This window comes from Nerophis ophidion, linkage group LG11 (genome assembly GCF_033978795.1).
Source record: "Nerophis ophidion isolate RoL-2023_Sa linkage group LG11, RoL_Noph_v1.0, whole genome shotgun sequence".
NCBI lineage: Eukaryota > Metazoa > Chordata > Actinopteri > Syngnathiformes > Syngnathidae > Nerophis > Nerophis ophidion.
Window position 1 is genome coordinate 23,156,800 of NC_084621.1, and position 23,665 is coordinate 23,180,464.

Consider the following 23,665-nt stretch of genomic DNA (forward strand, 5'->3'; position numbering starts at 1 on the left):
TGTAAAAAAAGAACAATAGTGTCACATGGGCTTACACTGGCATCGCATCTCATAAGCTAATATAATTACAACACTTTATGTACATAGGTATATACATATTTACATAATATTTACATATTTATATAATATGTAACTACAAACTCCATTCACAGACAGAGTCCCATTGCTTTTATGAGCGGTCGAGCGAGTCAAAAGCCGGAAAAAATAAAAAATAAAAATAAAAATAATAATATATACTTTTTTTTGTGGCGGCCGTAATTCTTTCGTGGCGGGTCGCCACAAATAAATGAATGTGTGGGAAATCATGCTCTTACTAATATGCGCCACACTGTGAACCCACGCCAAACAAGAATGACAAACACATTTCAGGAGAACATCCGCACGATAACAAAACAAACACGACAGAAAAAATACCCAGAATCCCATGTATCCTGACTCTTCCGGGCTCCATTATACACCCAGCTACCACCAACACAACCCCGCCCACCTCAACTGACGCACGGAGGGGTGGGGGATAGATGTTTTGGTTGGTGGTTGCTGGGTGTAAAAAAAGTACAATAGTGTCACATGGGCTTACACTGGCATCGCATCTCATAAGCTAATATAATTACAACACTTTATGTACATATGTATATACATATTTACATACTATTTACATATTTATATAATATGTAACTACAAGCTCCATTCACAAACAGAGTCCCATTGCTTTTATGAGCGGTCGAGCGAGTCAAAAGACAGAAAAAATTTAAAAAATAAAAATAAATAAATAATATATACTTTCTTTTGTGGCGGCCGTAATTCTTTCGTGGCGGGTCGGCACAAATAAATGAATGTGTGGGAAATCATGCTCTCACTAATATACGCCACACTGTGAACCCACGCCAAACAAGAATGACAAACACATTTCAAGAGAACATCCGCACTATAACAAAACATAAACACGACAGAAAAAATACCCAGGATCCCATGTATCCTGACTCTTCCGGGTTCCATTATACACCCAGCTACCACCAACCCAACGCCGCCCACCTCAACCGACGCACGGAGGGGTGGGGGATAGGCGTTTTGGTTGGTGGTTGCTGGCTTACACTTGCATCGCATCTCATAGGCTAATATAATTACAACACTTTATGTACATATTTATATAATATTTACATATTTATATAATATGTAACTACAAGCTCCATTCACAGACAGAGTCCCATTGCTTTTATGAGCGGTCAAATTTTTATTTGTGGCGGCCGTAATTCTTTCGTGGCGGGCCGCCACAAATAAATGAATGTGTGGGAAACCCTGCTTATATATACACACACACATACTTATATATGCATGTTTGGAGCCCCTCCCTCGAAATAAAATAAAGTTTGCCTTGGTGGCCTTCTAAATTGCCTTGGTGCCCTAAAATATGAGCCCTACTTTAAGGCTTTGCCTTGACCTTAAAAAGTTCAAATTTGAGGCCTGATGATGCGAACATGTTTGTTATTGGACACTTTCTAATCTGCTGCTGCTTTGAAGACGTTGTATGTTTGTTTTAGACTGCAATATTGTTAATTTAAGGATTATTGATGGATATTAATTTGATAAGGAAAAGGCCTTTATTTATGATTGCAGCCGTACAAACGAGCCCGGCAAGGGAGCTTTGACGTTCCGGGAAGACTTCTACGCGCCCTCGGGCCACTCGAGCAGGTCCTTGGCGGACAACGCCGCCCTCTGTCACGTCTGGAGTGCACGCCGGATGACCGCCGTTTAGCAGGAAGCGGCCAGAAAGAGTCGGACAGGGAGAGATTGTACTTCCTTAAAATTAGCGCCAGCCAAGAGGGATGGGGGAGCTTGTCCTCCTCCCGCTGCTGTGTTTTGACTGCGCGGTGCTCAATTCGCCGCAAGGGAAAAAGGGAAAGCGCGGATGGATGTTTGTCGCTGGAGCCGCTCCGCTGCCGGCGTTCCGCTGCGCCTGCAGTCACGGCTCTCAGGAACACAAAAGCCCATTACGGCGGCTAAGCTCATAAGTTATCTGCAGCTTAAGCCCTTTTTTTGCCCGGCCAGTACACAATACTTCAATATATGGACGGTGTTGGCCTGCACTCCGTGTGAGATGGGACCAACTGGACTTCAAAGAATACAATGTTCAAAAAACAAAACAATAAAGCCTTTATTGACTCTTTGCATCAGCCTTTGTGATGATGACGATGAATCACGGCTTGTCAGAAAAAAGACTTTAAAGGAGTTCTTTTAAAAAGGCAGAAAGGACTTTAAGGGAAGACCGAAGAAAAATATGATCGGTCGTTGCAATAAAACGAAAGGAAAAATTAGTTTAATATCTTGCACGCAGCTTTCAACATTAGCATAGGCCTGGGACGATATATTGACCGACAAGTTTTTGCCGATAAACGATATCATTGCCAACATTATTTTTAAGACCAAATTAACCACTGATGTTATGATTACACGTAATAATATGGTGTTCGGGTCTGTAAGACTGTTTTCATTTTTTTATTAAAAGAAAAATGATCAAATTAATTAATTTTTCAATCCAAGATCATTTCTTGATAGTGTTTGATATGTAACATCAAAATAACCATTATATACCTAATATGTGTGCCAATATTACAGTATATTTTCATATACAGTGGGGAAAAAAGTATTTCGTCAGCCACTGATTGTGCAAGTTCTCCCACTTAAAATGATGACAGAGGTCTATAATTTTCATCATAGGTACACTTCAACTTTGAGAGACAGAATGTGGGGAAGAAAATCCAGGAATTCACATTGTAGTAATTTTAAATAATTTATTTGTAAATTATGGAGGAAAATAAGTATTTGGCCAACCATTCAAAGCTCTCACTGATGGAAGGAGGTTTTGGCTCAAAATCTCACAAACATGGCCCCATTCCTTCTTTCCTCAACCCGGATCAATCGTCCTGTCCCCTTAGCAGAGAAACAGCCCCAAAGCTTGATTTTTCCACCCCCATGCTTCACAGTAGGTTTGGTGTTCTTGGGATGCAACTCAGTATTCTTCTTCCTCCAAACACGACGAGTTGAGTTTATACCAAAAACTTCTATTTGGGTTTCATCTGACCACATGACATTCTCCCAATCCTCTGCTGTATCATCCATGTATCCATTTTGGTATAAACTCAACTCGTCGTGTTTGGAGGAAGAAGAATACTGAGTTGCATCCCAAGAACACCATACCTACTGTGAAGCATGGGGGTGGAAACATCATGCTTTGGGGCTGTTTTCTGCTAAGGGGACAGGACGATTGATCCGTGTTAAGGAAAGAATGAACGGGTCCATGTATCGTGAGATTTTGAGCCAAAACCTCCTTCCATCAGTGAGATCTTTGAATGGTTGACCAAATACTTGTTTTCCACCATAATTTACAAATAAATTATTTAAAATTCCTACAATGTGAATTTCCTGGATTTTTTTTTCACATTCTGTCTCTCACAGTTGAAGTGTACCTATAATGAAAATTACAGACCTCTTTCATCATTTTAAGTGGGAGAACTTGCACAAACGGTGGCTGATTAAATACTTTTTGCCCCACTGTACACTAGAACTTATGGGAAATGAAGTCTTCTTCTGGCAAAACACTACCGCTTTGGTCCACTGGCACTGGCAAAAATCAACCAAAACTGAAACTGTTTAATGTGTTCGGGTCTGTGGGACCCGTTTTCATTTATTATTAAAAGAAAAATATACAATTAATTTATTTTTCAAAACTGAGACTTTTTGACTTTGGCTCATTTTTTGTGAAGAACTTATAACAGAATACACACACAAACACACACAAACTCATACATGTTTTGCCTACTTTGAGTGGACCCACGTTTTGTCAGTAGGTTGTGAGGGCCCCCCTTTCCACTATAGCTAGAATGATGAAAAAAATATATCTAGCACTCACACACACATAGACACACACACACAGGAGGAGGACAAAGTCTAGGTACACAAAACATCAGAGAGTCAAAATGTGCGAGAAAATGAGAGCAGACAGTAATGACAAACAATGTTGAAACCTTGTGTGGGAACACAAAAGAAGAATCCCTGTGGGATGCAGAAACTGCCAGAGAAATTTTCCGTGCAACGTTCACATTGTTGTTACTCAGCCAGCGTTTGTGGGTCTGATGGACCCATTGCATTTTGTGGCTTTTAATGCCTCACAATCAAACACAAAGATTATCTGTTGTTGCAATAAAACGAAAGGAAGAATGAGTTTAATGTCTTGCACGAATCTTTCAACATTAGCATAGGCCTGGGCCGATATATTGACCGACAACTTTTTGCCGATAAACAATATTATTGCCAACATTATTTTCAAGACCAAATTAACCAGTGATGTAATGATAACACGTAACAATAACCCTTGTGTGGAGTTCGGGTCTGCAGGATCCGTTTTCATTTTTTATTAAAAGAAAAATTATACGATTAATTACTTTTTCAAAACTGTGACAAACATATATTGCTGTGAAAAACATATCAGAAGCGGTAAGAAAATGTATGGATGGATGGATGGATGGATGGATGGATATTTAATGACAACACACACATATTTTTCGAAGTGCAATATTTGATGTGAAGTAATCGGTCAATAATTCATAAAAAAACATTGATTCTGATTTAATATGTTTTCAGCAATGAGAGTTTTAAAGAAAAAAACCTGCTTTGTTTTATTAGTGAACATTGCAACTTTTTCTAAATTACATTTCACCGGGAAACGTTTTTATTCCACTTTTGTTATGATTTTGTTTATTTTGATAGTATTTTTAGAACGTGCCAGGGTCACGTTCTAAAAATAGATAGGCCTACTACGCTACTGCCATTCAATATCCCCTGAGGTGGTGAAAAACAAGTTTGAGAACCACCATGGATTCACAAATCTTGCGCCTTCAGGTCAAAACTATACTATATTGCCAAAAATATTTGGCCACCTGCCTTGATTCACATACGAACTTGTAGTGCCATCCCATTCCTAACCCATTGGGTTCAATATGATATCCACCTTTTGGAGCTATTACGGTTTCAACTCTTCTGGGAAGGCTGTCCACAAGGTTGCGGAGTGTGTTTATAGGAATTTTCCACCATTCTTCCAATGGTGAGGTCACACTATTGGTCGAGAAGGCCTGGCTCACAGTCTCTGTTCTAATTCATCCCAAAAGTCTTCAATCGGGTTCAGGTCAGGACTCTGTGCAGGCCAGTCAAGTTTGTCCACACCAGACTCTGATATCCATGTCTTTATGGACCTTGCTTTTCGCACAGTCATGTTGGCGATGTATGGCTTGGATGCAGCTGCCCGGCCATGGAAACTCATTCCGTTAAGCTCTCTGCGTACTGCACGTGGGCTAATTGGAAGGTCACACGAAGTTTGGAGCTCTGCAGAAAGTTTTTGCACTATGCGCTTCAGCATCTGCTGACCCCTCTCTGTCAGTTTACGTGGCCTACCACTTTGGTGGCTGAGTTGTTGTTGTTCCCCAACTCTCCCATTTCCGTATAATAAAGCAGAAAGTTGACTTTGGAATATTTAGGAGCGGAGAAATTTCACGACTGGATTTGTTGCACAGGTGGCATCCTGTGACAGTTCCACGCTGGAAATAACTGAGAGCGGCCCATCCTTTCACAAATGTTTGGAGAAACAGTCTCCATGCCTAAGTGCTTGATTTGATACACCGGGCCAAGTGATTAGGACACCTGATTCTGATCATTGAGATGGGTGGCCAAATACACTATATTGCCAAAAGTATCTGGACATCCTGGTGAGGGGACTGGCATCCTGTGACACTTCCACGCTGGAAATCACTGAGAGTGGCCCGTCCTGTCTCAAATGTTTGTAGAAACAGTCTCTATGCCTAAGTGCTTGATTTGTATACACCTGTGGCCAGGCCAAGTGACTAGGACACCTGATACGCATCATTTAGATGGGTGGCCAATTACACTATATTGCCAAAAGTATCTGGACGGCCTGGTGAGGGGACCCTGTGAGAACTCTTTGGGTCGACCTGGACAGGTAGAGCTCATGCGTCAAAGTCTTGCCACGGTCCCCCGAGACATAATCTCTTTGTCTCTCGGCCCAGGTCAGTGGGCCCCCCTCGGGGTTGCGGGGGAGACGCCGCCAAGCCAGCGCCTTGACAAGTCTCCCTCAGAAACAAGAAAGCCGCGCGCCGGCCCACGTTATTGATGCCATAATTACGCGGCCTGCAACCACTGGCAAAATGCTTTCCGGGTTGGAGGAGGAAATGAGAAGTTTGATGACACTCTCTCCCGGGAGAAAGGCAATTACGCGCCGTAATGAGAGCACAATTGGCGGAAATGGGCTCACCGAAGACACGTTATTCCGCAGACGCTAAAGCTTAGAGGTCGCGGGCAAAACAAGTCATTTGGCTTTGACGTGACGAGTCTTCCTGGGGGGCAGAACGAGGCGCTATTGCGCTGCCATGAAGTGTTACGGTGCTGTAAAGACATGTAACGACGTGCAACAATGTTGACTGAGCAAGGCGCTTAAGGCGCAAATTTTTACATCATCCAAAATATTCTGGTCCAGGGTGAAACTGTGGACCTCATAAACATAAAAACAATCAACAGGACCATGGACGGGCACTGACACATGAGTCCATACCAACACTGGTACTGACGCAAACCTTAGTAACTAGTGGTGTGCGGATCGATACTGAAATATCTATGCTATAATATCGTCATGATCCGTGGGACGGATCATGTTTTGTTTAGATACGTTCTTTTAGTTTTGGACTCCCTTAGTTCCTGTTTTGTGCACTCCTGGGTAGGGCTGGGCGATATATCGGATATACTCGATATATCCGATATATGTCTTTTAATGTCTTTAATGTCCTTTGTTTTCTTTAATGTTTGATGTTTCCCTCTTACACACATGTAAGAGGGATGTGTACTATGGCTATGAGTAGTTTTTTTCCCTTGGCCTCAGTCTGGACCCCCTCTCCGGGGGCCCAGGCTTAGACTGATTTTTTTTTTTCTAATTCATTTTATTTTAATCTTCTATTTTTTTCTCCCATTCCCCCCCCACTTGTTTACTTGTATCTCATCTTTTTTGTAAGGTGGGCTGGAAGCCGGCAGACCCGTCAGCGATCCTGTTCTGTCTCTCTGTAATGTTTGTCTGATCTTGAATGGGATTGTGCTGAAAATTTTAATTTTCCTGAAGGAATAAATAAAGTACTATCTAATCTATCTAAACTAATATCGCGGATTTGTCTCTGTGTGAAATAGACTATATCGTGATATTTGAGTATACGTTCTCACGCAGTAGCTTTTAGCTGCGGGCATTACAATACAGGCGTTTCTCACTGTTTCTTGTCTCTCCTTCTCACAGATAATTATAACAAGCGCACCTGGTATACTTGTATACATACTGTCGCGCTTGCAGCGCCATACGCCGAGCAGAGAGGTAGCGACGTGGGTAACGTTAGCCATGATGCTAGTGGGGCGGTGCGAGTGGTAATACGAGAGAGAGAAGGTGCGAATCTGGTAACAAATGAAGGAAGATTCATTCCCAAGAAAAACAACACAGGGTCCATCGTCTGGCGGTGGTTTGGCTTCAAGCGGGAAGACGTCGAACAGACAACCGTAATATGTCTAGTATGCGGCAAAAACTGTTGCTACAAAAAGTATCATTACTGCTAATTTGTAGCATAATTTGAAAAGTCACCCGCTAGAGAATGAAGAGTGCTTGAAACTCCGCATGTCAACATCTTTTAATTTTCCTGAAGGAACTCTCCTGAAGGAATCAATAAAATACTATCTATCTATCTCGGCCGATGCCACCCAACAAAATGCCCAAGCAACCTTTTCCGCAACAACACCGTATGAAAAAAGCAGTCAACAACAGAAGAAGGTAACGTCTGCAGTAACCTACCACATAGTGAAGGACATACACTATTTGATTTCCTATTATGCAGCTCATTTTAATTTGACAGTTGTTGAAATATCTAATTTGTAGCATCATTTGAAAAGTCAATGATGCTAACTGGAAAACTTTGTTATTTTTGCAAATATTAGGAATTTAATGCCTGCAACATGTTTCAAAAAAGCTGGCTCAAGGGGCAAAAAAGACTGAAAAAGTTGAGGAATGCTCATCAAACACTTATTTGGAACATTCCACAGGTGAACAGGCTAATTGGGAACAGGTGGGTGCCATGATTGGGTATAAAAGCAGCTTCCGTGAAATGCTCAGTCATTCACAACCAAGAATGGGGCGAGGGTCACCACTTTGTGAACAAATGGCGTGAGAAAATTGTCCAACAGTTTAAGAACAACATTTCTCAACCGGCTATTGCAAGGAATTTGGGGATTTCACCATCTACGGTCCGTAATATCATCAAAACGTTCTGGTTAAGTTTCTTTTTTTGCAACGTGCTGCTGCCATTAAATTCTAAGTTAATGATCATTTGCAAAACAAAAAATTACGTTTCTCAGTGTGAACATTAAATAGCTTGTCTTTGCAGTCTATTCATTTAAATATAAGTTGAAAAATGTTTGCTAATTATTGGCATTTTGTATTTATTTACCATTTACACAGCGTGCCAACTTGACTGGTTTTGGGTTGTGTACATCAACAATGTGAGTGTTTGGATAGGACAGATCTAAAAAAAAAGAAAATATTTATTTGAATCAATTAGGAATTGTTACAAAAAAAATATAGATGTGATAGAAAAAAAATGTTTATGTCGTTGTGGCTTATGCAGCCCTTTGAGACACCTGTGATTTAGGGCTATATAAATAAACATTGATTGATTGATTGATTGATTTTTTTCACATCCCTAATTTACTTGTTCAGTATTTTCAACGTAACACGCTCATGTAATTGAATTGTAAATTAGTTTTCATGCTAATGGTAGTTCTTAAAAATTAATGTATTTTAACCTGAGGGTTGCAGGTTCACTTCCACCTATTAACATCCAAAATCGCGGCCGTTGTGTCCTTGGGCAGGACACTTCACCCTTGCCCCTGGTGCCGCTCACACCGGTGAATGAATGATGAGTGAATGTTTGGTGGTGGTCGGAGGGGCCGTAGGCGCAAACTGGCAGCCACGCTTCCGTCAGTCTACCCCAGGGCAGCTGTGGCTACAAATGTAGCTTACCACCACCAGGTGTGAATGAATGATGGGTTCCCACTGCTCTGTGAGCGCTTTGAGTATCTAACAATAGGAAAGCGCGATATAAATCTAATCCATTATTATTATTATTATTATTAATTAGAGATTTCCGATAATATCGGACTGCCGATATTATCGGCCGATAAATGCTTTAAAATGTAACATCGGAAATTATCGGTGTCGGTTTCAAAAAGTAAAATGTATGACTTTTTAAAACGCCGCTAGGGAGAAGTACGGAGCGCCAATAAACATTAAAGGCACTGCTTTTGCGTGCCGGCCCAGTCACATAGTACATACGGCTTTTCACACACTCACAAGAGAATGCAAGCCGCGTACTTGGTCAACAGCCCTACAGGTCACACTGAGGCTGGCCGTATAAACGACCTTAACATTGTTCCAAATATGCGCCGCACGGTGAACCCACACCAAACAAGAATAACAAACACATTTCGGGAGAACATCCGCACCGTGACACAACATAAACACAACAGAACAAATACCTAGACTCCCTTGCAGCACTAACTCTTCCGAGGTGCTACAATATACACCCCACAAAAACCTTGTTACATTGTTAATGCATGCGGGGCATTGATACAGATTTTGGCATAATAATGTGCTAATTCCACGACTGTATATATCGTATCGGAAATTAAGAGTTAGACAATATCGGAATATCGGCCAAAAAGCCATTATCTGACATTCCTAATTTTAATGCTTTAATCATTTTACTCAATTCCTTTTTTTTGTGTGTGTACTTTGTATGATTTTGTCCTGTTTTTTCATTTTTTTTTAGCTTGACTGTATTGTTACTCAGGCCACAGCCACAATATACTTAACAGGGTGAAAATAATAAATAACTCTTGTCTTGTATTCTTCATGATATGGAAATACACAACTTTTTACATTTCATCAAACATTTAACGTATATTTGCACACGGTATCAGTATTGGATCAGTATCACAAAAACCGGCCTGAATTTTACTCGCTATCGAATCAGCAAGCAAATCAGTGGTATGGCACTAATAGCAACCAGACCGAAAAGGAAGAAGCAGCAATCAGTATTGACAGTTTAAATATATTGCCACAATATTTAAACTACTTCCTCATTCAAACAAAGACAAATGTACAAAAATATCTATAAAACATGACCTCAAAGTCATCCTATGTCAAAGGATTAATCCAAGAATGAACAAAAAACACCAAAAAATGGACTTAGAGGAATTAAAAATGGCCATTAAATGACTCAATTAATGATTGTATACTGATACTACCCTCGGTATCAGCACCATCAATTTATGGATCGACCTGCCTTCACCAAACACTTATTCCTTAGCGTCGCTAAAATAGCTATTAGCATGCTCTTGTTGTGTAACATCTTCAGCCTCGTCCTCCAGTGATATTAGAACCTGATAATGATACCTTAGATTGGGTGTCAACAACATGCGGCTCTTTAGCGCCGCCCTAGTGGCTCCCTGGACGTCTTTCAGAGATGAATGAAAATTGAAGTGAAAATGAAAATACGGCTTCACCACTTTAGTCATATTTTTTGCACTTAAGAAACTTGTCTATGACTTCAGCTCCAGTCTTCTTCTGTTTGTTTGAAATTGCCATTACTGCCACAGGTGGTGTAGAAAGGTATTACAACTGACCCTTTAACGCAGGGGTACTCAACCTTTTTGATCTCAGGGCAAAACATTTTATAAACAAACTATGAAAATAAAGAAAATGCTTCGAAATGAGAAGGTGTGTCCAAACCCACTACTACCGACCACGCAGTCTGATAGTTTATATATCAATGATGAAATATTAACATTGCAACACATGCCAATACAGCCGGTTTAGTTTACTCAATTGCAATTCTAAATTTCCCGCGAAGTTTATTGTTGCTTTAACCGCATAATTACACAGTATTTTGGGCATCTGTGTTGCTGAATCTTTTGCAATTTGTTCATTTATTAATGGAGACTATAAAGAAGAATGCTGTTGGTGGAAAGAGATGAATTGCAGCTGCCTTTAGCACTGAGACACAGCCGGTGTTTCTTTGTTTGGAGCTGTCGCCTTTTCTTTTTTTTCCTTCTTTTTTTTTTTTATCTAGTACTTCACTCTAAATGTCCTCCTCCAAGAATATTTCATCCTCGCTTAAATAAATGGGGAAATTGTCGCTTTCTCGGTCCGAATTGCTCTTACTGCTTGGTGGCTCCCATTATAAACAATAGGTCTGTGAATCTTTGGGTGTCCCACGATTTGATTCAATATCGATTCTTGGTGTCACGATTCGATAATATATCGATTTTTTCGATTCGATTCGATTCTCGATCCAAAAACAATTCTGTATTCATTCAATACATAGGATTTCAGCAGGATCCACCCCAGTCTGCTGACATGCTAGCAGAGTACTAGATTTAAAAAAAAAAAAAGCTTTTATAATTGTAAAGGACAATGTTTTATCAACTGATTGCAATAATGTAAATTTGTTTGACTATTAAACGAACCAAAAATATGACTTATTTTATCTTTGTGAAAATTTTGGACACAGTGTGTTGTCAAGCTTATGAGAAGCGACGCAAGTGTAAGCCACTGTGACACTATTGTTCTTTTATTTTTAGTTTTATAAATGTCTAACGATAATGTCAATGAGGGATTTTTAATCACTACTATGCTGAAATTATAACTAATATTGATACTGTTGTTGATAATATTCATATTTGTTTCACTACTTTTGGTTTGTTCTGTGTCGTGTTTGTGTCTTCTAAATTGCTCTGTTTATTGCAGTTCTGAGTGTTGCTAAGTCAGGTTTGGTTTTGGAATTGGATTGCATTGTTATGGTATTGATGAGTAGTAGTTTGTTGAATTGATTAAAAAAATATATATAAAAAAAAAAAAAATAATAAAATAAATTTAAAAAAATGATTTTTTAAAAATGAGAATCGATTCTGAATCGCACAACATTTTCGATTTGATCCGTATTTGAATCGATTTTTTCCCACACCCCTTATAAACAATGTGAATATGTGTGGAGCCTTGCAACTCGTGACGTCACGCGCACATACTTCCGGTAGAGGCAGGGCTTTTCTATTAACGACCAAAAGTTGCAAACTTTATCGTCGATGTTCTCTACTAAATCCTTTCAGCAAAAATATGGCAATATCGCGAAATGATCAAGTATGACACATAGAATGGACCTGCTATCCCCGTTTAAATAAGAAAATCTCATTTCAGTAGGCCTTACTGAAACCCACTACTACCCACCAGCAGTCTGATAGTTTATACATCAATGATGAAATATTAACATTGCAACACATGCCAATACGTCCTTTTTAGTTTACTAAATTGCAATTTTAAATTTCCCGGGACTTTCGTCTTGAAAACCTCGTGTAATGATGACGTGTACGCAAGACGTCACGGGTTTTTAGGAAATATGAGCGCTGCACACACACCCAGCTAAAAGTTGTCTGCTTTAACCGCATAACTACACAGTATTTTGGAGTTCTATGTTGCTGAATCTTTTGCAATTTGTTCAATTAATAATGGAGAAGTCCAAGTAGAAAGATGGAGTTGTGAAGCTTTAGCCTTTAGCCACACAAACACACAGGGATTCCTTGTTTAAAATTCACGGAGGTGAAACTTTACTGTGGATCACAGCGAACATGGATCCCGACGGAATGTCAACCAGCAGGTTTCGGTGAGAAAATTGTGGTAAAAACTCGCTTCTTTGAGCTTGTGCCGTCCATAAATGCCGTCGACTTCCCTGAGACACTGCTCGTCAACACACCCGTGGACACACACCTCCGACTATCAGGTACTATTTAAACTCACTAAAACACTAGCAACACAATAGAAAGATAAGGATTTTCCCAGAATTATCCGAGTAAATGTGTCTAAAAACATCTGAATCCGCCCCAATGCAATCACGTTTTTTTTTAAACTTTTTTTTCCTAGTCCGTCGCTATCAATAACCTCAAACACAAATCTTTCATCTTCGCTCAAATTAATGGTGAAATTGTTGTTTTCTCGGTCCGAATAGCTGTTTTTGTTGGAGGCTCCCATTAAAAACAATGTGAAGATGTGAGGAGCCGTCACGACAAATTTCTTCCCCCCTACAACCCCCCCCCCCATTTACTTCCGGGGTCATGATTAATACAGACGTTTTGTTAACGCTATATTATAAAAATATGATGCTATATTATAAAAATACAGATGTTTTGTTAACGCTATGTTATAAAAAAAATTAAAAAACAATTTACAAACACAAGCTATGCGATGACGCATTAATTCCGGGGTCACGTTTCCTCTTATGTCATCCCATAGCTTGTGTTTGTAAATTGTTTTTTAATTTTTTTTATAATATAGCGTTAACAAAACATCTGTATTTTTATAATATAGCGTTATATTTTTATAATACAGCGTTAACAAAACGTCTGTATTAATCATGACCCCGGAAGTAAATGGGGGGGGGGGGGGGGGGGGTTGTAGGGAGAAGAAATTTGGCGTGACAGAGCCATCAACATGTGACGTCATCGTCTGCGACTTCCGGTAGAGGCAGGGCTTTTCTGTTAGCAAGCAAAAGTTGCGAACCTTATCGTGGATGTTCTCTACTAGATCCTTTCAGCAAAAATATGGCAATATCGCGAAATGATCAAGTATGACACATGGAATGGACCTGCTATCCCTGTTTAAATAAGAAAATCTCATTTCAGTAAGGCCTTTAATTGAGGGTGACAGCCCCCTGAATGGAGTGTTGTCCCACACGCACCACTCGCCCGCCGGCTGCAGGATTTTGCTCTTTACGCGTTTGCGGGGGAGAGATCTCGCCAGACGGATGCCAACTTGACACAAATAAAGCCAAACTACATGAAAGAAGTCGGGGAAGAGCTGTCACGGTGTGTGTGTGTGTGCGTGACACACTCCCACGAACACATGGCGCATTCCTGAGCAGCGCAATGTTGTGTTGACGCGCAGTTGTCACCAAAGTGCGCACGGAAAGCGTGAAAAAGATGACTTACCCGGTCAGGGTATCCGCATCCGCTGGAAGGGGGGGGGGGTGCAAGCTCTGCTGCGGTCCGCTCAGAAGCTTCCAAATCTCGGCCACCAAGTAGCGGCCGTGCTCGCCGGGATGAGAACGATCCAATTCTTCTGAGTTGATGTAAAGCGAACTATTTACTTATGGCGAATGGAGCCTCCGCTGCACCGAGAGGCATCGCTGCGTGAGTGACAGCGCGTCCGACCAATGGCTGGGAGCCTTTCGAGTTCCCCGGGCCAATCAAATCGTCCGGAAGGTGAACAGGGAAGTAGGCGGGGCTTGTGAACCCCGCGGTTAGCTCGTATCCCTCCGCTTGCTTTGAACGCCTCTTGCCGTCCTAAGACTTTCCCCGGAAAAATGTCTTTATAACTTATTTATTCCAAAATGTCAGCTTAAAGCAGACTTGGTGAAACTCACTGCGAGACGCCGACAAAGTGCCCGGTCTAAACGTAGACCCTCGGCGCATACCTATTCCTTGGCAGCGACACAACTCCGTGGCGCTCAAGTGTTGCCGACACGCGTGGAAATGTCGACGACGTGACGAAGCGACGCTGGCAGTGCGTCCGAGCGGTCACTTTCACTTTCGCCCAAGTGTGGCTGCGGACGGCTGCGTGACTCGGCCCTACTTTGTCCAAACCCGGCGCGGAGGGACACCGTGTTTACAGTCGGGAGCGGAAAAGTGACGTCACAGGGGTGGGACGGAGGGGAGCGTGCGCGCGTGACAGCGCGGCACGTGCACGTGTTAATAAACAATAACAGTTTTGCTTTCTTTTTTTTTACACTTTCACTTTGGACACATCGCATTATGTTGACTTTGTGCTTCAATTTAAGTTTTTTTTCGACCTTTTTTCATTGTGCACCTAATGACGTCTTCGGTTACCATCCTGATGCTGGATAGATAAATAAATAGATTATAAATAGATAAAGATGGAAATGCAGGCTGATACTGTTTCAAATAATGTATAATATATAAAAAAATATGTATAATATAATCCAGGGTTTCTTAACCTTTTTGAGCTCTCGGCCCAACTTTTCCACTACAGGGGCACGGGACCCATTCCAATATTAACACTGAATTAATCACCTTACTCTTGATTTTAATTGGATTCCATAATCATATCTAACCTACCACGGTATGTGTTAATTAAAAAAAATATATTATATATATATATATATATATATATATATATATATATATATATATATATATATATATATATATATATATATATATATATATATATCAAACACATACACCTTAGGCTTAGGTCAGGCTGATTAGAAGAATGAGTACGAACCAAATATACTGCATAAGAAGGACTCATAAATAACTAACAAAAATACATATACGTTATGTTTTGCAAAATTACTAATGAGTATCTTTGAATAATTTTGTCTTGCTTTTTTCACAGTTTTCTAAGAAAATTACGGTCATATTGAGTAAAAAAAAAGTAATTGTTTTGTTTGGAAACCTTACAAAAGCATATGTTTCTAGTAAAACTCACAGATATATTATTTCAGGCGTTATTAAACATTGTGCATGTTTGGTTTTGGAGTTATGCTTCAATAATTTTCATATTTAGTATGAAAGGCTGTCATATTGAGTAAAAAAATGTTTTTGTGTGTTTGCAAACCTTACAAAAGCATATGTTTCTAGTAAAACTCACAAAGATACATTATTTCAGGCATTATTAGACATTTTGCATGTTTGGTTTAGGAGCTATGTTTAAATAACTGTAATATGGAGTGTGACATTTATATTGTCATATTGAGTACAAAACACATTTTTGTATTTGCAAACCTTAAAAAATATCCGATTCTAGAAAAACTTAGAGCTACATTAATACAGACAATATTAGACATATTCCATGTTCGGTTTTGGATTTATGTTTGAATAACTTTCCTATTTAGTATGACAGCTATACTGTCATTTGAGTAAAAAAAAAAAAAAAATTGTTGGCAAACGTTACAAAAGCTCATGTTTCTAGTAAAACTCACAAAGACACATTAATTCAGGCCTTATTAGACATTTTGCATGTTTGGTTTAGGAGTTATGTTTAAATAACAGTCATATTGAGTGTGACAGTTATGCTGTCATACTGCGCAAAAAAAAAATTGTTGTGTTTGCAAACCTTACAAAAGCATATGTTTCTAGTAAAACTTACAAATATACATTATTTCACGCATTATTAGACATATTGCATGTTTGGTTTTGGAGTTATGTTTGAATAACCTTCATATTTAGTACAGTTTGTATGACGGACTGTCATATTGAGTAAAAAAATGAGTTGTGTTTGCAAACCTTACAAAAGTGTATGTTTCTAGTAAAACTTACAAAGATATAATATTTCAGACATTATTAGACATTTTGCATGTTTGATTTATGGATTATGTTTAAATAACCGTCTTATTGAGTGAGACAGTCATACTGTCATATTGAGTACAAAACTATCCTTTGTGTTTGCAAACCTTACAAAAGCACCCGCTTCTAGAAAAACTCAGAGATACATTAATACAGGCATTATTAGACATATTGCATGTTTGGTTTTGGAATTAAGTTTGAATAACTTTCATAGTTAGTATGACAGTTATACTGTCCTATTGAGTAAAGAAATATATATATTTTTGTATTTGCAAACCTTAAAAAAGCATATGTTTCTAGTAAAACTCACAAAGACACATTAACTCAGGCATTATTAGACATTTTCCATGTTTGGTTTTGGAGTTTATTTTGAATAACTTTCATATTTAGTATGACAGTAATACTGTCATATTGAGTAAAAAAAATAATATTTTTTGTATTTGCAAACCTTAAAAATGCATATCTTTCTGGTAAAACTCACAAATATACATTAACTCAGGCATTACTAGACATTTTGCATGTTTGGTCTTGGAGTTTTGTTTGAATAACTTTCATATTTAGTATGACAGGAATACTGTCATATTGAGTAAAAAAAATAATATTTTTTGTATTTGCAAACGTTAAAAAAAGCATATGTTTCTAGTAAAACTCACAAAGACAAATTAACTCAGGCATTATTAGACATTTTCCATGTTTGGTTTTGGAGTTTATTTTGAATAACTTTCATATTTAGTATGACAGTAATACTGTCATATTGAGTAAGAAAAATAAATATTTTTTGTATTTGCAAACTTTAAAAATGCATATGTTTCTAGTAAAACTCACAAATATACATTAACTCAGGCATTCTTAGACATTTTGCATGTTTGGTTTTGGAGTTTTGTTTGAATAATTTCATATTTAGTATGACAGTTGTACTGTCATATTGAATAAAAAAATATGTTTTTGTGTGTTTTAAAACTTTACAAAAAGCTCATGTTTCAAGTAAAACTCACAAAGATACATTTTTTCAGGCTTTATTAGACATTTTGCATGTTTGGTTTCTGAGTTATGTTTAAATAACTGTCATATTGAGTGTGACAGTCATACTGGAATATTGAGTAAAAAAATATATATATTTTTGTGTTTGCAAACCTTACAAAAACATATGTTGCTCGTAAACTCACAAAGATACATTATATCAGGCATTATTAGACATTTTGCATGTTTGGTTTCGGAGTTATGTTTAAATAACTGTCATTTTGAGTGTGACAGTTATAGTTAAGTTAAGTATCAATGATTGTCACACACACACTAGGTGAGGCAAAATTATTATCTGCATTTGACCCATCACCCTTGATCACCCCATGGAAAGTGAGGGGAGCAGTGAGCAGCAGCGGTGGCCGCCACCCGGGAATCAGTTTTGGTGATTTAACCCCCAATTCCAACCCTTGATGCTGAGCTGGGAGGTAATGGGTCCCATTTTATAGTTTTTGGTACAACTCGGCCGGAGATTGAACTCACAACCTACCGATCTCAGGGCGGAATCTCTAGCCAACTGTCATATTTAGTAAAAAAAACAAATTTTTGTGTTTGCAAACCTTACAAAAGTTCATGTTTCTAGTAAAACTTACAAATATACAAACCCCGTTTCCATATGAGTTGGGAAATTGTGTTAGATGTAAATATAAACGGAATACAATGATTTGCAAATAATTTTCAACCCATATTCAGTTGAATATGCTACAAAGACAACATATTTGATGTTCAAACTGATAAACTTTTTTGTTGTTGCAAATAATCATTAACTTTAGAATTTGATGCCAGCAACACGCGACAAAGAAGTTGGGAAAGGTGGCAATAAATACTGATAAAGTTGAGGAATGCTCATCAAACACTTATATGGAACATCCCAAAGGTGTGCAGGCTATTTGGGAACAGGTGGGTGCCATGATTGGGTATAAAAGCAGCTTCCATGAAATGCTAAGTAATTCACAAACAAGGATGGGGTGAAGGTCACCACTTTGTAAGCAAATTGTCGAACAGTTTTAGAACAACATTTCTCAACAAGCTTTTGCAAGGAATTTAGGGATTTTTACCATCTACGGTCCGTAAAATCATCAAAAATTTCAGAGAATCTGGAGAAATCACTGCACGTAAGCGATGATATTACGGACTTTGGATCCCTCAGGCGGTACTGCGTCAAAAACCGACATCAGTGTGTAAAGGATATCACCACATGGGCTCAGGAACACTTCATAAAACCACTGTCAGTAACTACAGTTGTTCGCTACATCTGTAAGTGCAAGTTAAAACTCTGCTATGCAAAGCCAAACCCATTCATCAACAATATCCTGAAACGCCGCCGGCTTCTCTGGGCCCGAGCTCACCTAAGATGGACTGATGCAAAATGTAAACGTGTTCTGTGGTCTGACAATTCCACATTTCAAATTATATTTGGAAACAGAGGATGTGGTGTCCTCCAGAACAAAGACGAAAATAACCATCCGGATTGTTATAGGCGCAAAGTTCAAAAGCCAGCATCTGTGATGGTATGGGGGTGCATTAGTGCCCAAGGCATGGGTAACTTACACATCTGTGAAGGCACCATTAATGCTGAAAGGTCCATACAGGTTTTGGAGCAACATATGTTGTCATCCAAGCAACGTTATCATGGACGCCCCTGCTTATTTCGGCAAGACAAGTGTTACAACAGCGTGGCTTCATAAAAAAAGAGGGCGGGTACTTTCCTGGCCCGCCTGCAGTCCAGACCTGTCTCCCATCGGAAAATTGTGGCGCATTATGAAGCGTAAAATACGACAGCGGAGACCCCAGACTGTTGAACGACCGAAGCTCTACATAAAACAAGAATGGGAAAGAATTCCACTTTCAAAGCTTCAACAATTAGTTTCCTCAGTTCCCAAACATCTATTGAGTGTTGTTAGAAGAAAAGGTGATGTAACACAGTGGTGAACATGCCTTTTCCCAACTACTTTGGCACGTGTTGCAACCATGAAATTCTAAGTTAATTATTATTTGCAAACAAAAAAAAAAGGTTTATGAATTTGAACATCAAATATCTTTCCTTCATAGTGCATTTAATTGAATATGGGTTGAAAAGGATTTGCAAATCATTTTATTCCGTTTATATTTATATCCTGCACAATTTCCCAACTCATAGGAAACGGGATTTTACATTATTTCAGGCATTACTAGACTTATTGCATTTTTGGTTTTGGAGTTTTGTTTGAATAACTTTCATTAGAAGTATGACTGTTATACTGTCATATTGAGATAGAAAAAACAAATGTTTGTGTTTGCAAACCTTACAAAAGCTCATGTTTCTAGTAAAACACATAAAGATACAATAATACAGGCATTATTAGACATTTTGCTTGTTTGCTTTAGTAGTTATGTTCAAATAACTGTCATGTTTAGTGTAACCGTCCAGCTCTCATATTGAGTAAAAAAACAAATTTTTGTGTTTGCAAACCTTACAAAAGCTCATGTTTCTAGTAAAACTCACAAAAATACATGATTTCAGACATTACATGTTGCGGGTTTGGTTTTGGAGTTATGTCTGAGCAACTTTCATATTTAGTATGACAGACTGTCATATTAAATGATAAATGATAAATGGGTTGTACTTGTATAGCGCTTTTCTACCTTCAAGGTACTCAAAGCGCTTTGACACTACTTCCACATTTACCCATTCACACACACATTCACACACTGATGGAGGGAGCTGCCATGCATGGCGCCAACCAGCACCCATCAGGAGCAAGGGTGAAGTGTCTTGCTCAGGACACAACGGACGTGACGAGGTTGGTACTAGGTGGGATTTGAACCAGGGAACCTCGGGTTGCGCACGGCCACTCTCCCACTGCGCCACGCCGTCCCTATTGAGTAAAACACAATTTTTTGTGTTTGCAAACCTCACAAAAGCTCATGTTTCTAGTAAAACTCACAAAGATACATTATTTCAGACATTATTAGACATTTTGCATGTTTGGTTTTGGAGTTATGTCTGAATAACATTCATATTTAGTATGAGAGACTGTCATATTGAGTAAAACACAATTTTTTTGTGTTTTGCAAACCTTACAAAAGCATATGTTTCTAAAAAAAACTCAATGAGATACATTATATCAGCCATTAAAGAGACGTTTTGCATGTTTGGTTTTTGGAGTTATGTTTATATAACTGTCATATTAGTGTGACAGTTATACTGTCATATTGAATACAAAACTAATTTTTGTGTTTGTAAACCTTACAAAAGCACCAAATTCTAGTACAACTGACAGAAATACATTAATACAGGCATTATTAGACATTTTGCATCTTTGGTTTAGGAGTTATGTTTAAATAAATGTTATATTGCGTGTGACAGTTATACTGTCACATTTAGTAAAAAAAATATCAATTTTTTTCTGTTTGCAAACCCTACAAAATCATAAGTTTCTAGTAAAACTTACAAGTATACAGTATTTCAGGCACTATTTGGTTTTGAAGTCATGTTTAAATAACTTTTATATTTAGTATGACAATTATACTGTCATGTAGAGTAAACAAACATTTTGTTGTGTGTTTGCAAACTTTACAAAAGCTCATTTTTCCAGTAAAACTCACAAAGATACATTATTTCAGGCATTATTATTAAACTGTAAAATAACATTAAAGTACAAATGAAACTACAGCTTTTCCAATTTAGTCATAATTTCTGCACTTGAGCAACTTCTCCATGCCTCTAGCTCTGGACTTCTTCTGTTTGTTTGCTATTGTCATTACTGCCACAAGTGGTGGAAAAGTGTATTACAACTGTGCATTACAACAACATAATCCACAACATTATTGTTCCTCACGCCTTCTTTTCGAGCGATTACTCTCTTCACGATTCTGATTGTCTGACCTGATCTTCTCGTGTAATCTTGCATTATCTAAAACTGGAGGTCGGAAAACAGATGTTTTTTTTGTTTGCTTTTTTACAGGCGTACTGTGTACTTGTAGTGTTGACATGCAGTATACTGTAGTTGGTGGTAGTTGTGGTGAGGGAGAGCGAGAGAGAGAGGATTACACTTTTGTGTTTTCTGCTTCACATAAGAAGATTACGTGATGGTTCTCAGATGGTTGTTCCCGCTCGCCACAACCCTCATTCCGCCGGGCACCGTGGTCGTGGAAATGCCACCACGCGCAACGCCTGCAGGCAAAGCCAGCATGGAAGTATATTGTGTTTACTCAGCAACAAGTAAGCACACTAAATAGGCGTACATAGGCACTTCATTAGGTACACAATCTAACGACATCCTATTGTGCTTTTAAATATGCGCCAATTTTTATTTGTAATAATGCATGGTAATAAGCAGTGTTATTATGAGTGATGTGATACAGAGTAAAATCCATGCTGGTATCGGCGACACTGATCCGATACAGATTCTTTGTGCAAATATACTGATAAAATTTGAAAAGTTGTGTATCTTGTATAACATTTCTCAAAGCATAAAAAATACAATAAAGGTATTAATTTACTTTGAAAAAACAACCGTATTAATGTTAAAAAAAAAATCAAACATTCGAAATGTATAAACTGAATATTTTTGACTGATAAATAATATACTTAGTCAAAGTTTTGTCTTTAAATAAATATATTATCTTTTTATAGCATATTTGTGTCATAAAAAATTTCATACACATTAAGAAATGATGGGTTATTTTGCTAACCCAATTAATGGGTTATATTTTGGAGTTCTTTTTATGAAGAGCAATCCATTTTTTGGGGTAATAAGGGTATTATTTTAACTACATTTCTGGGGTTTTAAAACTACGAACGTTTATATACATATGTATATATATGTATATGTATATATATTATATATATATACATATGTACTGTATATGTATATATATATATATCTATATATACATATATATACACATATATCAATCAATCAATCAATCAATGTTTACTTATATAGCCCTAAATCACTAGTGTATCAAAGGGCTGCACAAACCACTACGACATCCTCGGTAGGCCCACATAAGGGCAAGGAAAACTCACACCCAGTGGGACGTCGGTGACCATGATGACTAAGAACCTTGGAGAGGACGAAAGCAATGGATGTCGATATATACATATGTATATATATATATATATATATATATATATATATATATACACACACACACGTGTATATATATATTTTTTTTCATATACATACATATATATATATATATATTAAAAAAAAAAAAAAATATATATATATATATATATATATATATATATATATATATATATACATGTGTGAGTGTATATATACAAACCCTGTTTCCTTATGAGTTGGGACATTGTGTTAGATGTAAATATAAACGGAATACAATGATTTGCAAATCCTTTTCAATCAATATTCAATTGAATGCACTACAAAGACAATATATTTGATGTTCAAACTCATAAACTTTATATTTTTTTGCAAATAATAAATAACTTAGAATTTCATGGCTGCCACACATGCCAAAGTAGTTGGCACGTGTTGATAAATGGGTTGTTTTAACTTGCACTTACAGATGTAGCGGTCAACTGTAAATACTGACAGTGGTTTTATGAAGTGTTCCTGAGCCCATGTGGTGATATCCTTTACATACTGATGTCGCTTTTTGAGGCAGTACCGTCTGAGGGATCCAAGGTCACGGTCATTCAATGTTACGTGCGGTGATTTCTCCAGATTCTCTGAACCTTTTCAATATATTACAGACCGCCGATGGTGAAATCCCTAAATTTCTTGCAATAGCTGGTTGAGAAATGGGGTTCTTAAACTGTTGAACAATTTTCTCACGCATTTGTTGACAAAGTGGTGACCCTCGCCCCGTCCTTGTTCGTGAATGACTGAGCATTTCATGGCACCCACTTGTTCCCAATTAGCCTGTTCACCTGTGGGATGTTCCAAATAAGTGTTTGATGAGCATTCATCAACTTCCTCAGTCTTTTTTGCATGTTGCAGGCATCAAATTACAAATGAGCTAATATTTGCAAAAAATAACAACGTTTTCTAGATCGAATGTTAAATATCTTGTCTTTGCAGTCCATTTAATTGAATATAGGTTAAAAAGGATTTGCAAATCATTGTATTCTGTTTTTATTTACCATTTACACAAAGTGCCAACTTCATTGGTTTTGGGTTTTGTA

The 23,665-nt window shown here is 38.1% G+C and overlaps 1 protein-coding gene across 4 annotated transcripts in view; it reads right to left on the reverse strand.

Annotated features, from left to right (window-relative positions):
* Nucleotides 1–14,791, reverse strand: part of LOC133561825 (myocyte-specific enhancer factor 2D homolog) — a 198,885-nt gene extending 184,094 nt beyond the window's left edge. For 2 of the 4 annotated variants that reach the window (XM_061915411.1, XM_061915408.1), the window contains exon 1: nucleotides 14,128–14,791. The gene's annotated coding sequence lies outside the window, so the exon portion shown is untranslated. The remainder of the gene's footprint in view (nucleotides 1–14,127) is intronic. The other 2 variants (XM_061915412.1, XM_061915410.1) reach the window with 1 other exon arrangement.
* Nucleotides 14,792–23,665: the final 8,874 nt, after the last annotated feature.